Below are 17052 nucleotides of genomic sequence, written 5' to 3' on the forward strand. Positions count from 1 at the left end.
TAAATGTAAAAAGCACACAACAGAACAGCACTTAACTATAAACCCATAAACTATTTTTCTCCAAGTACAAGAATGTTGGTGTGTAATTACCATGGTTTTCTATCTTTGTGTAAGCTGCCTGATTTGAATGATTTCTTATCTATCTATATATATAAAAGCCTAAGTTACTGTTCAACCATTCAACCATTCGACCAGAACCTAGGACACCCACTGACCACCAGGGGGCAGACGCTCAACACACAGGCATGGAAACATGGAACAGACTGATGAATCTAAGAGGGAAGGGGGCAGGGGGGAGGGCAGGAAGAGATTAACCAAAGATCTTATAGGCATACTAGAGGCCTGGTGCACGGATTTGTGCACTGGTGGGGGGTCCCTCAGCCTGGCCTGCGGGGATTGGGACGAAACCAGCAGTCTGACATCCCCCAAGGGGTCCCCGGATTGCAAGAGGGTGCAGGCCAGGCCGAGAGACCCCACTGGTGCACGAATCCGTACACTGGGCCCCTAGTAAATAAATTTTTGCAAAATGGAAAAAAATGAATTGGCCTAATTAGGTATGAGGATTACATGTAGCTTTTTATTTTTCTGTGAAAATCAATCAATTACTGCAATTATGGAGAACACACCTGGCAGAAAGAAACATCTCCGAAAGAGATGTCCACAGCCCTTCTGTATTCGGGGCTGGATTTCATGTCCTGGTGTGTCACTGATAAACATGCAATCTCAGGCAGGTCACCTAACAGTGCTAGACACCTCAGGCTTTCTCAGCTATAAAACTGATTAGTTAAACTCTAGGCTGTGTGGCTCAGTTGGTTGGAGGTCATCCTGAACACCAAAAGGTGGCGGACTTGATTCAGGTACTGACACGTTTTTCTCTTTCTCTCCCTTCCTCCCTCCCACATCAATTAAAAGAAAAAAAACTCATTAGTTAAGCTCATCTTTTTCTTCTAGATCCATAGTAATCCCCTTGCACCACTATTTTTTTAAATACCCCATAATTGAACAAATATTCCTTAACTGTATGACTTATAAAACTGAGCCCCTATTCTTGAGGGGTTAATAAGGTAAGACACATGTAAACAATAATTCCAGTACCTAGAGGTAGATGTGAGGAGCCAGGTCAACAAAGAAAGGGAGCTTGGCTCTGCCTAACTTGGGAAAGGGGTGGAGGCTGTCCAGTTAGGCCTCAGACAGGCTAGGTGGGCTCTTCAGGTAATCTGTTCAGTGAGCAAGTTGAGGAAGCAGGACATGAAAAGACTAAGAGCCTGGGCTCAGCTGAACTGAAATGGGTGACAGGATAGGCCCAAGATAGATCTAGAAGGGCTTTTTACGCTGTGCTGACAATAAAAGCTGATTTAGACTTGGCACTGAGAGCCACTGAAGGGATCACGATCAGATTTTCAATATCAAGGACTATTGCTCCAGGATCCAGTTTAAACATCTCTGTGCAGATTCAGTGCCACTCTAATCTTAATTCTCACTTTCTGATTCTCCCCCAGACAAGGATGCAAGTCAAGTGTTGAATAATACAGAAGAGATTCAATAGCGAACAAAGGGGCGCTGGCCCGGTAGCTCGGTTGGTTAGAGGTCGTCCGGATATGCCAACTTGTGGGTTCAATCCCCGGTCAGGGCACATACAAGAATCAACCAATGAGTGCATAAATAAGTGGAACAACAAATCGATGTTTCTCTCCCTTTCTCTCTCTCTCTCTCTCTCTCTCTCTCTCTCTCTCTCCTCTCTCTCTCTCTCTCTCAAATCAATAAAGAAAAATAAAGAGTAAAAAAACAGAGTTTAAGGGTGGAAAGTGATTACATCACCTTCTAATCTTTAAAGCCTTGTTCTATATCCCAAAATTCATTTTAGACTATCTTGCCATTCATTTGGTTAATTAAGAGGCAAAGTACAGCCCTGGTCAGTGTGGCTCCATTGGATGAGCGCTGTCCAATGCACCGAAGGGTCACTGGTTCATTCGCAGTCAAGCACATACCCAGGTTGTGGGTTCCATCCCATTGGGGCTAGTATGGGAAACAATCAATCACTGTTTCTCTCTCTTCCTCCCCCTTCCTCTCTCTGAAAATCAATTTTTAAAAATTTAAACACACACACACACACATACACACACACACACACACACACACACAAAATAGAGGCAAAATACAGAATTCAATTGATTCATTTATTTCTGAGTCAGCTAGGAAGGCTGTCAGCAGGCCCGATGTCTCCAGATTGGTGACTTCCAACTGTGTAATAATACATTAAGCATTTGTGTAGGAATATGCAGTTTATGGAGTGCTTTCACATCAAAAAAATCTCTCTGGCTCTCCCAGCAACAAGCCTGTGAGGTACACGGACAAGTTTTCCAATGAGGAAGCAGCTCAGCAAGGTTATGTGCCTTGCTATGGGTCACAGAGCCAGTACACTCACTGCGAGGCCAAACCTTGAACTCAGCTCATATTCCCAATCTTGTCCATTACCCCATAGGTACTCTATAAAAAGAGTGGGATAAAAGTAGGTTTACAGTTGTAGGTATGTAACAGAGAGTTTATTACTTATTAACTATTATTACTATTATTACTTATTAACTATGGTATTATTTTCCATAGGAACAACTAATATAAGCCTACTTTTGCCCCACCCTGTATTCAAAACAAGTCTGTTCACATCTGAGGCATTACATTTCTGAAGCCCATGCACTAGTAATAAGGCATCTACATAAAGCACAAAACTCTCCAAGTTTTAATAATGTCTATATCCAACTGCTGCTTAACAGAACAAACATTCATTCAGTCCCCTTTCTATAAACCTATGGAAATAATAAATGCAAGAAACACATGCTCAGTCCTAATCCCTTCTCATTTCCTCCTGGCACCTGTTTCTGCCCCCACAGGCACCAAACACTTTAACAGCTGGCAGAAATGAGAACCAAGAGATAACACACTCAACCATTGTAGATGCAGCCCTAACCAAAATGTGGTGAGGAAATAATGGAGAAAGAACCACCCAGATGTAAAAAGAGAGCAATAACACAGGGTGCCAAAAGGTCTCCCACATTCTGGATGATTCCACCATTACATACCTGGGCTCCTGTCCCAGTAAACCAGAGGGTCTCCTGATGGGAAACAGACACACAAAACCTACTCCTCTCACTCCTCCCCGCATCCCAAAAAAATATTGGTGGAAAAGAATTCTTGGTTGCATTGGAGGAAATATGTGCAGGAAAGGGCAAAAATGTGACTACTGTATTTAGTTTATTAACCTTCTAGGATTCATGGTAACTAAACACTGCTGTTGATAATACTTCAAAGCTCACTGGTCTTCCTCTTCATGGGTGGTGGAGCCTGACCGACTTACAAAATTAGAACTTAAAATCCAATTTAGGCTTTTTAGGCTGCACCAGCTCTCAAGAACAGCTCTCAAGAATTTCTGCCAGTAGGGTTCCCTTTTCTAACACCCTCACACATCCTATGAATATGTGAGTAATTATGTATAATGTTCCCATTACTCATGCTGCCTCATTAACATATCTGGACAGCCTTTGTTTACCGGAAGGCCCAGACCCTGGTGAGGATTTGAGGGCAAACGATTTCCCACAGTGCCCCATGGTCCCCTATGCAGCAAAGTCACAGGCAACAATGCAAATGCCAGAAAAAGTATTGAAGCCTATTTGTTACAGCCCTACGAAATCAAATGGGTTCTCAGAGGCCTGCAGAGCTAGTGCAGCCTACACTGGCCCTCAGGTACAAGGGAGAGGGTGTGGTGGTGGCCACTTATAAAAATACTGAGCACACAAGTATCCCACGGGGTAATGGGATCTCAGTTCTTTTTCCAATGAGGACTCAAGGAGACAGCCAGCTGGGGACGAGAGGGTAGCTCCACCAACTGGTGTTTAAAAATTACAACAAATACAAACATGCTCTCAAGATGGATACACTCCTTCTGTTCCTGGAAGCCAAGAAACTGCCTTAACTTCCCCAACTTTCTCAAGCAAAAAAACTCTGCAGGGGCTGCCAGAGCCCATATTATGGCCTTTTCTCACCTTCTGAGGGGCTACAGCCATTAACTATCTGGCCAATATCTATTTGCTTCTATCAGTTTTCTCTTCTGTAAAATGGTCTTAGCCTCTTTTTTTCATGTGAACTCACTACGGAAATAATAAATGTGGATAGTTTTTCAGAACTGATGGGCCTTCACTTAGGATTCTTTCAGGAGGGGTGGGTGTTATGTGGCCATCTAGAGTGTTTTCTACAATCCAAGCTCTTCTGGCATTTCTTCAAATGGCAGAGAGAGCCCTAGGAGAGAGAGCAGCATCCTTTCAATCTGTGACAAGACACATAGTGATAGAAAGAAACTCAGACACCCAAGGCCCAGGGTTATAGTCCAGTTGCTCACTCAGGTGACCTAGACTTCACCCTCTGGGACAGGATCTCCATATACAAAACATAGGCCCGTTCCCATCCCAGACATCCTACAAGAACAAGAAAGATAAAAGCCACCTGCAAGGAGTGATAGGAACAGGAACTCCTGGAAGCAGGCAGGATTATTGGACTAGGAGAAGCAGGGTGTCCAGCCAGTGCCCCACTTCCTACAAGGTTCAGCTCTACTTTTAATGATTTTACTCTGAATGAGAAATGAAGGAAAACCCCTTTTTAAAAAGCGTGATGCTGTCAGAAGGCTAATAAGGTTGACTAAAGCCCCAATAAAGATAAAAAACTAGTAAAAGGATAAGAAAAATCTCACTCAAACTGTCTACAAAAAAGTAGACAAGTAGCAATACTATATCAAAACCAAAGCCATCAGAGTTCCCACCTCCTAGGATGAAGGAAGAGTGCAATGATGAGACAAGTATGGAAAAAGTTCATGCAGTCAACCAGAGATTCTCTCTTATCATTGATGTTTCTATACCTCTCTCCCTCTCCTCTCCCTTCCTCTCTCTGAAATCAATAAAAAAAGAAAAAGAACGGAAGAAAAGGTTTATGGGAAAAAAGGAACCAGAGACACAAAGACTGGGCCTGGAAAGCAACTGAGGCTTGCAGGGGTGGTCAGAGGAATAAAGAGAAGAACTACCTGAAAGATGGAAAGAAAAAAGTAATTGATTCCAACCACTGAGCCGGTGTGACTCAGTGGTTAAGCATCGACCTATGAACCCGGGAGGTCACAGGAGTTCACAATTTGATTCCACAGTGGGGGGCATGCAGGAGGCAGCCGATTAATGATACTCTCTCATCACTGATGTTTCTATCTCTCACTCCCTCTCCCTTCCTCTCTGAAATCAATAAAAACATATTTAAAAAAATAAATTTAAAAAATAAATTAAGTAAATAAATAAACAGATTACTTTGTCTCATTTCCATTAACAGATAGGCTTAAGGATTTGAAATAGAACATACCTTCAACTGTATCTCCTAACTAAGAAAATAAAGTTGCTGGATTACAAGATACAAGCTTTTGAATTCCATATAAATTAGGTGTAAAATCACTAATCTTTTGGCCCCCTACCAGCCAGTGAATAGCACAAGTGTAAAAGTATTACACATTAACTCAAGAGGATCACTCGGAGCTATATTACAAAGCATGAACTACATAGGGTGTCCACTTTAATGTTTTGGGATTAAGACTAAATACAATGGAAGCACTCTTATCAGGTGGTAGGGACCAAAGTTGGTTAGCTAATGTAAAGTCTGTCTGGCAGAAAACCTTAAAAAAAATAGTGTGCCATATGTATATAAACATTTCAACTTAAACACACGAGTGTACTTTTATTCTCTTGGGAAAGGAATGTGGGGATAAATGAAGTTTGGTTCTTAAAAGGGAATCAATGGCAATGTGCATGCAGAATTCTTAATAGATTTTTCCCCAAGTCTTTTCAATGCTGGGCCCCCATCCTATATAATAAAAGGCTAATATGCAAATCGCCCAAATGGTGGAATGACTGGTCACTATGATGTGCACTGACCACCAGGGGGCAGACACTTAACACAGGAGCTGCCCCCTGGTGGTCAGTGTGCTCCCACAGGGGGAGCACCGCTCGGCCAGAAGCCAGGCTCCCCAAGCGGGCCTAAGCCGCAGTTGGACATCCCCAAGGGCTTTCGGGCTACGAGAGGGCACAGGCTGGGTTGAAGGACCCCCCACTCCCGTGCATGAATTTCGTGCACCAGACCTCTAGTCTAATATAACAGCCTTATTTTTTTAACAAGTCACTTTTATCAAGTGTTCCCAAATCATTCATCTTAAAGTTTTCATAGAAACCAACTGTCTTTTCACACTCATTCAAAGGATTACATAATATTTAACTGTAATTGCAATAATAAGACTAACTGGAATAACCAGATTTGGAAACAAACTGACACTTGGCAAGCTTTCTATGGGTGGGAGCCAAAGGGGATACAGGCACACACACACCCCAAGGCTGCCCATTAGCTAAGAGTTTTACAGCCAGGATGTTCTGCAGCCAACAGGGCAAGTGGGTTGGAGAGGTAGTGGTTAGCAGAAGCTGTTACTGTAATCCTGGGGGACACTTACATGTGGACCAGTAACAGTACAATTACATTTCCAAAGTCTAAATTTCTTAAGACTACAAACTTTTTAATCATTCACATAAAAATGTCAAGTCTGGGTCTTGAGACCACCATACTGAAGGACAAACCACTTAATTAAAAATACTCCAGCCAGGCCAGTGTGGCTCTGTGGTTGAGCATCAACCTATAAACCAGACAGTAACAGTTCCATTCCCAGTCAGGGCACAGGCTGCAGACTTGATTCCCAGTAGGGGGCGTGCAGGAGGCACCTGATGGGTGATTCTCTCATCACTGATGTTTCTACATCTCTCCCTCTCCTTTCCTCTCTCGGAAATCAATAAGAACATATTTTAATACTTTTTTAAATATTCCAGGTTAGCCTTTACCAAGTGTTTTAATGTACTATAAGCTTAATATGACTTTCCCATGTCATCTTTGAAAGGAAGAAAAGGAAACAGTTCTATTTTGGATGTAACAGACACCTGTAATATACTCCAAAAGATTTTCTCTTTCTGAAGAAGGTAAATTTAAAATAACATTTAGGCCCTGGCTGGTGTGGCTCAGTTGGTTGAGCATCACCCCATGCAACAAGAGGTTGCCGGTTCAATTCCTGGTCAGGGCACATGCCCAGGTTTCAGGCTTGATCCCTAGTGGGAGGTGTGCAGGAGACAGCCAATCTATGTGTATCTCTCATTGATATTTCTCTCTCCCTTTCTTTCTCTAAAATCAATAAAAATATATTTTAAAAAATAAAATAACCTTTGGAGCAGGGAATATATAAGATTACACTGTAGTTATTTCCAAGGCACTTGGAAGTGAGTCAGTAGCCCTCAGCCCAGCAACATGAACTGGTTTAACCTAACTATGAGAGAAAAACAGCCATTATACCATCAAAGTACCAAATACTTCTAGTTGGCTATTTGAGCCAATGGCTATGGGGATACACAAATCAGATACTTCTCTACAGTAAAATAATAACCCAGATAACAATAACTGAAATTGGGTTATATTTGGACGTAACTTATTTTTCTTTCAAATTGCAGAGACACACTTTGGACTCTTATCTTTACAGTATTCCTTCCTTAATCATAGCTGCTAAGTTCCTCTGCCCTAGACTTATGTGACAAAGAGAAAATCATGTGAACAGCCCATGAAAAGAAAAACACAGCAATTAAATAATGTGTACAAGTTTTTGGTCCCCAGAACTGTAAAAAACTGACTGGGTGTAAAACAAGGTGGGGGGAGGAAAGGCTCATAAATCCTACCATTATATTTTGGTGTATTTCTTTCCTTTTTCTTTATAGTTTTATGTAATTGTAATTATAGTAAATCCTGCTATTGAGTCTTTTTTTTTTAATGTGTTTTATTGATTTTTTACAGAGAGGAAGGGAGAAGGAGAGGGATAGAGTTAGAAACATCAATGAGAGAGAAACATCGAGTCAGCTGCTTCCTGCACACTCCCTATTGGGGATGTGCTCACAACCAAGGTTCATGCCCTTGACCAGAATCGAACCTGGGACCCTTCAGTCCTCAGGCTGACGCTCTATCCACTGAGTCAAACCGGTCAGGGCTTGCTATTGAGTCTTATAACAAACACTCCCCCATTTTTTAAGTCATACTGCACTTTTAAATCAGAAAATTAGATACTTAGAACTTATGGCCTAGTGGTACAAATTCTGCTTGAGCAGTCCTGGAAATCAAACTGGTAACTGCATGAATCATATCTCATGTGGCAGAGACTTTCATTTCAAACTTATACCTGCTACAAAGAATCACCAATTAAATAGTTTTGAAGTCTGATTATTATATGTATTACTAGGGGCCCAGTGCACAAATTCGTGCACCTTGAAAGGAACTGTGGGCCACCAGGCTGCAGTGGGCACAGGAGCGGGTCTCAGCCCATCCTCCACACCCTCGCCCAGCCCCTCCCACCCCAGCCCCCTGTCTGCGGGCAGCCCCGCTCCCACCGCCATTGCTCCCACGCACTGAGAGCACCAGCCCTGCTCCCACCCACTGATGGCGCGGAGCAATTGGGGCCAGTGCCAGCAGTGGGTATGAGGGGGGCCGATGCTGTCAGCGGGTGTGAGCGGTGGCTGCTGTCCCAATCACCCCTCAGGAGCAGGGGGAGGTGGAGAAGCCCTCAGGGACAATCGGGGCCAGCAGCTGCCACTCGCACCCGCTGACGGCACCCAGTGATTGAGGCCAGCGCTGGGCGCCAGCAGCAGGTGCAAGCGGGGCTGGCATCCGGCAGCAGGTGCAAGCGCCAAGCGGGACTACGGTGGACAGGAGCAAAGAATTTTCAGTAACCACCAGAGGCTCACCCTGATGACAGCAACTGGCGCCCTGCCTTGGTCTGGTGTCCCCACTCCCTGCTCCACCATCCTGCCACGGCTGACACCCATCATGTTCCGTGTTCCGCCACCTGCTGTCGATGCCCGCCATGTTCCACTCGACCCCAGGTGGTCAGTACACGTCATAGCGACCGGTTGTTCAGTTGTTAGGTTGTTCAGCCGTTCGGTCTATTTGAATATTAGGGTTTTATATAGAGAGACTAGAGGCCCGATCCACGAAATTCATGCAAGAGTAGGCCTTCCTTCCCCCGGCTGCTGGCACCAGCTTCCCTCTAGCACCCGGGACCTGGGCTTCCCTCTGCCACCTGGGACCCTCGCAGCCCCAGCTTTGTCCGGAAGGTCGTCAGGTCTAATTACACTTTTATTATTATAGATGGGCAGAAAATACCTATAGAGCAAAACTTGCAACTGTTTTTATTGTCCAAGAGGACTGGGGCTTTGAAAGGCAAATGTTTTTGGTTATCGAAGGTATTGTAGTGGAAGTTGTCCCCAGCACAATTAAGAGAGGGTTACCCTGCAATTTATGAGTTTCTCAAGGATGTCACTTAATATGAATTATAACAATCATTTCTCCCAAAGCCTGCCACCTACAATCCCACCCCCAAACTCTGCTCTGCTAAGGCAATAAACTAAATGGCAACACGGCAGGCATCTAAGGTTTTTGAGACCAATTGTAGGAAATGTGCTGCCTTCCACCAGCTTGAGTAATAATGCCACCTTACAAAGAAAGAGCATACTGTTTTATATCTTTCATGCACATCATCTCACATAATCTCCGAGAAAGTAAAGTGAAAAAGGCAGGTATTACTTTCTCCATTTTACAGAAAAGGAAATACTCAGATTGGGAGCCTCTTCTCATCTGGCTCTGAAGAACTAAACCCAGAACATCTTAAGACTTAAGAGTCCAGTTGCTCTTCCAAGCACACAGTATCAATGACAAGTCTTCCCTCATCTGGCCCCCTAAAAAATACTCAACAGGCATAGAGCTGGCACAGCAGAGGCTCCCCCAACGGTATTGCAAGACTACCAGAAAGAGCAACAGTTGCTGCTGTGCAGCATCACCCAGAAAGGCATCCCACCACCTTCAGAGAAGACACGCCAAATATGACAAGGTGGCTGAATCCACAACATGGTCCTCCTACACATGTAGCAAAGCTTTCCCTGAATGAAGTTTCCTTGCTTATTTAAAGCATTAATGAGCAGACCCAACTACCACAGTTGTATGTAATGCCACACCATCAGCAGATCTGCTGACAGACAGAAAGGAGCCATCTCCCTGCTCTCCACCTCTTCAATGGGTGAGAATCACAGGTAGGCGGGGGCACTAGTTTGAGGGCGACAGGCTCCTAGCGCTCACCTGGAGGGCAGTGCTGCGTTGGAGGGGGAAGGCAGAGGCCGAGCACACCCTCCTCCTCGAGCACACCCTCCTCCTCGTCCTCCTCCGGAGTGGCAGGCCCGCTCCACCTCGGCCGGAGGCCCCCGTCACCCGCAGCCCCATCTCGCTGAAACCTCCCACCCGACTTTTGACGTCACGGAGGAAGAGATTCCACCCGGGCCCGTCCCTTTGTGACGTCACAATGACAACAGACCGCGGCTAGAAGCGTCCGGGAATCGGCAGCAGGAGGGGGCGGAGGAAGGCAGGGGAGGCCGGTGCGATGCAGGGGGGGGAAAACCGAGGACAGGGAGGGGGCGCGCTGACGTCTCACCGGCTTAACCTGTTGCTCTCAAGACTGCGCTGGAACAGGGCCGCAGGGAGCCGCCGGACCGCCGCCGCCAGGCTCTGCTGTGCGCGCCGTGGGGGGGCGCTCGCTGCAGCTGTGCGCCCCCGCCCCCTCCCGGCACGCTCCCACCCCTCCCCCACGGCAGGCCGCGCCGTACCCACGCCCCGCCCGCCGGCCCAGGGCCGCCAGGAGCCCCGAGCCCCGAGCCCCGAGCCCCGAGCCCCGAGCCCCGAGCCCGCCCCCTACAGGCCGCGCGCGGCGCCCAGCCCCGGCCCTGCCCGCCGCGACCCCAACACGCCCTCCCCTTCACAGCCGTCTGGAGCTCGTCCGGCGCACGAGCTCTGCTCCCCGAACCTTAACTCGTGCTCGCCTCCTGCGGCCACAGCCAGCCACGAGCTTGCGGCCGGACGCCCGGACTCGACACGATCCGCTGACCACCAGCAACAAAAAATCCCACCCCACACTGCTCTCCAACTTAGCGAGGTCTGGGATGGGGGCGGAGGGGCGGTCCTAGTCCAAGTTCTACCCCATTTGCTTTGTCGCTGCACCCGAATCGGACGTGCCCTGGGAAGGCGTCCATGCTCCAAAGCAAGGGTGTCTCCATGCAGTTTCTACAGCCTGAATTTAAACTAGTCCTTTGCATTCTACCCGGCCCTCTGCAATGCGGATGTATTTTAATTCTTAAATTTTTAAGGGAACAGTTCTTTAAGTAGGACTTGATTATTTATCCTTGCATTTCTTTCTTAGTTGAAGTTTACGTGTCTACATTAGGATCAGCACTCTCAATAAGGCATTCAGCTTTTACATCAAATATATTTGCAAAACCCGCGCCCGAAGGTCATCTCCCATTGCACACATCACACCGCTCAAAAAGGGAAAATATTAACACCAATTTGTCGACTCGAGTCAGATAAAACTTTCTTATAACGTTGCATTATTTCTAATGTATGTTCACTTGGCCTTCTTTTTAAAATGGGTTCTTTGATTTAAAGCACGCAGCTAATCACCAATCACTCCAGTGCATATTTGGCTAATCCCTCTTGGTCCCCCTTCCACCCTCCTTCCCCCCAAACTTAAAAAAAAAAAAAAAAGCAACCACACACAAAACAAACATTCCCCATGCCAATCAAAACGTAGCTGTACTATGTATAATACAAATTTAACTATTCCAAAACATTTAAATCTCTGAATAATCACCCAATTTCGGAAACCAGTTATAGGGAGAATTATTTGTAGTCACATATGCATTCACATGCCTACTTAAAAACATTAGCTATATTGTATGTCTTTTTCCCCTAAAACTGGAAATCATGAATTTTTAAACAAAACCAGTCCCATTATTAAAGTCAATCCCAACAAATGCATTCGCTGTAACATGATTCCCAACTGGTTTATGTTGTGAGCCAGATAAGCCAAAACGACCACATACATTAAATTTGATGTGCCAGTGCAAGGAAGGAGATCGCCATAATCGGACACTCAACTGCAACTTAAAGGGCTTCCAACACACACACATTACACGATTTTCGAAAAACATTAATAATAACACACACTTCTTTGCATGCAAAGTGCAATATGGGGGCAAACCTGCCCAAGAATGCAGTTTAGTAACAGTACCACAGTCCCCACCCCACTCCCAAGCTCCACCAAAATCCCTTGCCTTTCATCTAAAACTAGATTATGGTTGTGTCATTCGAGGTCAATGTATTCACTTGAAGTATCTCTACACCAATACGTTTTTTCATCAAAACTAGGCAGGCACGACTTTGCTTGAAAAGCCCTCTGTCAGAAAAGAAAAGAAACAGCCTTATCGGACGCTGCGTTTAAAACCCTTCGGCTGCAGAATTATCTGTAAACTTGACATTCACAGCCATTGCTTAAAACTGCAAGTCAAAGGATATGTTGTTAGGAGCACTTACGTATTTCTTCTGAATGATATTCCTCTTGGGTCTTTCCTTGCTCATTCTGAGATCCAAATGCTGATTGCAAAGGGGGACAATTGCTTCATGAATTTAAAGCCGTCAGAAATTTGCAAAAAAATATCCTGGTGGTTTTTATTGTTGTTGGTGGTGGTTGTTCTTGTAATCCGACTTTTCTTCCTCTTCCCCCAAAGCCCGATTCGCCTTGAAATAAATCCGAAATTGGGAAGGGAAAAAAAAGAGCCAAAGACGAACGAAGCAAACAAACAAAACAAAAAAAAAAATTCACTTTAGTAAAACACCCATAATGGAAAATTTCCCCCGAAACACACACACACACAAAAAAAAAAGAAACCGACGCCCTTCACTGCCCCCCCTTTTTCCTCCAAAAACTACATCAGCGAAACGTGAAGGTCCTTAGTGTCTGATCTGTAGTTACATCTTGGAAAAGAAAAGGCAAAGATAAATAAATGTTGGAAGTCACGTTTGTGCTGCAGCAGCAGTGCGAGCAGAAGAGTCAACTCCAGCGGCGGCGGCAGCACCACAGCGAGAGCTCGCCGAGTCTCTTTTTTCCAAGCCCCCTAACCAATGAGAGAGAGGCGATCCAGCCCAACTTTAAATGGACTCTGCTTTTATACAACTTAGGGCTCCTCGGGCAATTCCCCGCCGGGCGGCAGCCGAAAACTCCCACAGCTAAGCCACCAGGCTCCCGCCTACCCCGGCGCCGACCGCCGCCGGCCCCGTCAGGAGGACCTCGCAGCCCCGTCGCCGAGAGACCCCCGAAAGGCCTCGGTGAACCCTTCCCGGGCAACCCCTCAGGCACCTCTCCCACGCCTAGCCGAGGAGCGGAATTGAGAGAGGCTCCCTAGCTCAATGCATGGCACGCTCGGTCGCTCCACCTCACCCCCTCTCCCCAGCTTGCCGCTCACCCCGCGGCCGCCGGAGGCTGGCCCCCGCCACTGCCCTCACGTCTACCTGCAGCCGGCTGCTGGGGACGAGTGCCCCAGGACGCTCGGCCCCGGGGAAAGCCGCCTATTCCCGGGGCACCTTAGAATCGTCCCCTTGATCTTCTGGAAGTTGTAGTCCCCCGACTACAAAATGGCTATGGCCACGGGATCGAGGAACTACAATTCCCAGCCTGCCCCGTAAGCCTGTCACTCAACTCCCCTCCCTCCACTTCTTCCCCCCCTCCCCCTCCTCACCGGCCCTGCCAACAAACGCTAGGACGTGTCCCGCGTGCGACAGACACCGCTAGGGGCTGGCTCCGGAATGGCCCGCAGAGCATGTGGTCCACGAGCGAGGGACTCCCCGCGCCGGCCCGCCTCCGGGCCCCCGGGTCCGGCCCCTCTCCCCGCCGCGGCGCTCGGCCCCCTCCCCGCGCGCCCCGCCCCCACCCGCGGCGCGAACCGCCTGTGGAATCGAGGAATCGCGCGCGCGCCGGGCCGAGCGGAGCCGAGCGGCGGGGGAGGGACGCGAGGCTTCCCCGGGGAAGGCCTCCGAGCGTGGCGGCGCGGGGGGCGGTGTCAGCGAGGGGTTGGAGCCGGTCCTAAGGAAAACTGGGCCACGCACCAAGAGGAATCCTCCGTGCGAACTAGTTGATCGGCGGCGCCTGCTGCCGCTGCCGCGCAGCCGGTGTCACCTCAGGACACCGCCTCGCGGAGCCGCCCGGAGCGCGCCGCGGCCGGGCCCGGGTAGTCTAAGGTCACCTCTGCCCGCTACCGGCTGCCGCACGCGCCCTCACGTGCGGGGCTGCGCGGACGGCGCTGGGGAAAGGCCGCCTCCCGGCGCCGCACGCGGCCCACCGGCGAGGACAGCCTGGGGGCGACGGGGGGGAGGGAGAGGGGGCCAAAAAGGGACCCCGGGCGGCTGCCTCCCACAAAGGACAACCAGCTTTAAAGGGATCGAACTCGCTCTGGGCCTTTACGGGCGTGTGTGGCGTCTGGGGGGCCCCTGAGCGAGGCAAACGTTGAGGTAAAAATGAGTGGAATATGGAGAGCGAGCCCCAGCCGTGCAGACCGGGGAAGCCTCTGGAACCGCGGCCGCGGCGGCCGCTCGAGGGGCTCTCTCCCTGCCTCGGCCGCTGTCGTGGCTACGAAACCCCCGGCATAAAGGAAGCATCGGGGCCCTGTTGTCTCTCTCCGGGCATTCGCCTTAGGAACAACTTTGTCAAGTCTCGCAGAGCCATTTTGCATTGTTAATGCCCTTATTATTGTAGCTGAGGGTTTAGCGAGGTCCTGTTTTCAATGATCTCCTCCCAGACTGCCCTCTGAATAAATGAAAAATGGGGTCAAGCTCATTCCGATACACTTTATTCTGCTTCCCACTCCTTAGATTCTCCTTAAAAATATATATATATATATATATATAAATACTCGGGTAACGCCATTGGATTTTTATTTGCATCGGTGTTGGAAGAGATTAACCAGTGGTCGGCAAACTCATTAGTCAACAGAGCCAAATATCAACAGTACGACGATTGAAATTTCTTTTGAAATTTAAGCCAAATTTTTTAAGCTTAAACTATATAGGTAGGTACATTGTTATGAACTTAATTAGGGTACTCCTAAGGCTTAGGAAGAGCCACACTCAAGGGGCCAAAGAGCCGCAGTTTGCCGACCACTGGATTAAACCATAGTGTCTAGAAAAGTCTCAGACACTGAAGGAAAGAGGCCTGGCTTCGGATCACAGGTCGGCCACTTCCTGAAAGCTAACCCGTGGCCCCCAGAGCTTGCCAGTTGCTTCACCTGTGAGTTAGGGATGAGCACGCCTTGGGAGGATTAGGTAACAACATGGATCTAGCTGAGAACCAGACCGGGTCTTGGAAACTTTCAGTACACGAAATACAATGTTTTTTCCCTTGCTTTTCAGTTATTGCTTTGCTGTCTAAAAACTCTAAATTCTTCCTAAGCTGAAATAACTTTGTCTTAACATTCATTTCACAATCAGAAAATGAATGACCTTCTGTGCCTTAACATTGCAAAACGTATTGACTGGTGCCGTTGGCCAGGAAAGACCCAGTGGAGCAGGGCACGTGTTCGTACTGGCCACCCAAGTAACTGTACGGCTGGGGTACAGCCGGGTGTTCCCAAAAGACCTTCTGGTCCTAATGACCTGTATACTGGAGGTGTCCACTTATCCATAATGTTGTGGTTCTCACTCACTTTCTGGACATTTAATATCAAATCTGTCATTCTCCAGGCAAAACATTCAGGAACCAAGGTGGGTTTCTCAGTTCCCTTAGCCAGCGGGGGAGGCTGGGCCCCTCGGCCCAATGCCAAGTCACCACATAGAAAACACGATCATCCCAGTGGATACTTGAGGGCAGGGGGGAGAAAAGGAATCAGCTCAAGTCCAGAAGATCTGGATAGCTTTAGTGTTGTTTTCCCCTAAAAGTGAAAATAGATTGGCCTTTTTTCGTGTTGAAAGCCTTTCCTGTTGCATAAGTAACTGTCTCCTGATGAACTTCCTTTTCCTGCCATCTTGGCAAGGCCACATATTACCTTTCCTTCCTTTTTCCTACTCTTTTTTTTTTTTTTTTCCAGACGCCTACTTCACTCTTTCTCCTGGTGATTTTAACTCCTCACAGCACTTCTCTTGACTTCCAAGTCTGAGAGTGAGGGATGGGAGACTGGAGGGAAGACCTCACTGATACACGGCCTCTAGCATCACAAAGCTCAGCAGGAAAAGCAGATCTTAGGAGCCATTGTGACACCTCGAAAAAGTGCTAGAGTAAGTGTATGTGGAAGGATCCTAAAGGGAACATCGCTGAGGTCTCCAGAAAGTAAAGAGTTTTGAAGGATGAGGAAGAGGTTCTGCAGGTTGAAGCAAGCTGAGCAACGTTGCAGCATGAAAGAAAACGAGGCCTAGAAAATACACGCATGGATGGGATTCGATTTTTGTTTGGGAGTAACTAAAGGTGAGACAGAGGTAAGCAGGAGCCAAGACCAGGAGGGTTTTGTAGGCCAGACAAAGAAGTTTGGTCTTTGTAGGCTAAAAAGAACCTGTGAAGGATTTCCACTAGAGGCATAAGGCAGATTTGTGTTTTTGAAAAGTAATTCTAATTGTGTGAGAGGTGAGATTGAAGATTGGAGGAGGGAGAGACAAGAGGCAGGGAGGCTTAGAAACCAGTTGTAATATTATTGCGTAAGTGAGGTGAGAACTATGATCTGAATGCAATGGCAGAGGAAATATATACAGCAGAGAACAGGTTAAGAAATATTTAGAACGTCAAAAGTTTATAGGACTTGTCTATCTCTCATAACCTCCCCAAAGCTCCTACAACTTCGTCAAAAGTTTATAGGACTTGTCTCTCATAACCTCCCCAAAGCTGCTACGACTTCGTAGAATTTGGAAGTGTCCAATAAATGCTTATTGTTAAATATTTCCATTCAATTCATGATGTTTTGATATGTATATTCATTTTGTCATGACCACCACAGTCAGGCTAATTCACATATTCATCACTTCATCTAGTTACCATCAGTCCCATTTTTTTTTTCTGAGCTTTAAAATTTTGTCCCATGTTGTCTTATTTTCTGATTATGC

At 47.1% G+C, this 17052-nt stretch overlaps 1 protein-coding gene across 3 annotated transcripts in view; it reads right to left on the minus strand.

The window, feature by feature from the left end:
- JARID2 (jumonji and AT-rich interaction domain containing 2) overlaps nucleotides 1–13540 on the minus strand; it is a 285213-nt gene extending 271673 nt beyond the window's left edge. The window contains exons 1-2 of one of the 3 annotated variants that reach the window (XM_070405698.1): nucleotides 13483–13540; nucleotides 12508–12711 (exon numbers count right to left, since the gene is read on the minus strand). The gene's annotated coding sequence lies outside the window, so the exon portion shown is untranslated. Of the gene's footprint in view, nucleotides 1–12507; nucleotides 13079–13482 lie in introns of those variants that run through there. The other 2 variants (XM_070405697.1, XM_070405696.1) reach the window with 2 other exon arrangements.
- Between the last annotated feature and the right edge of the window lie 3512 nt (nucleotides 13541–17052).

This window comes from Myotis yumanensis, unplaced genomic scaffold (genome assembly GCF_028538775.1).
Source record: "Myotis yumanensis isolate MYYU_CA2020_CCGP unplaced genomic scaffold, mMyoYum1.0.hap1 SCAF_2, whole genome shotgun sequence".
Lineage (NCBI taxonomy): Eukaryota > Metazoa > Chordata > Mammalia > Chiroptera > Vespertilionidae > Myotis > Myotis yumanensis.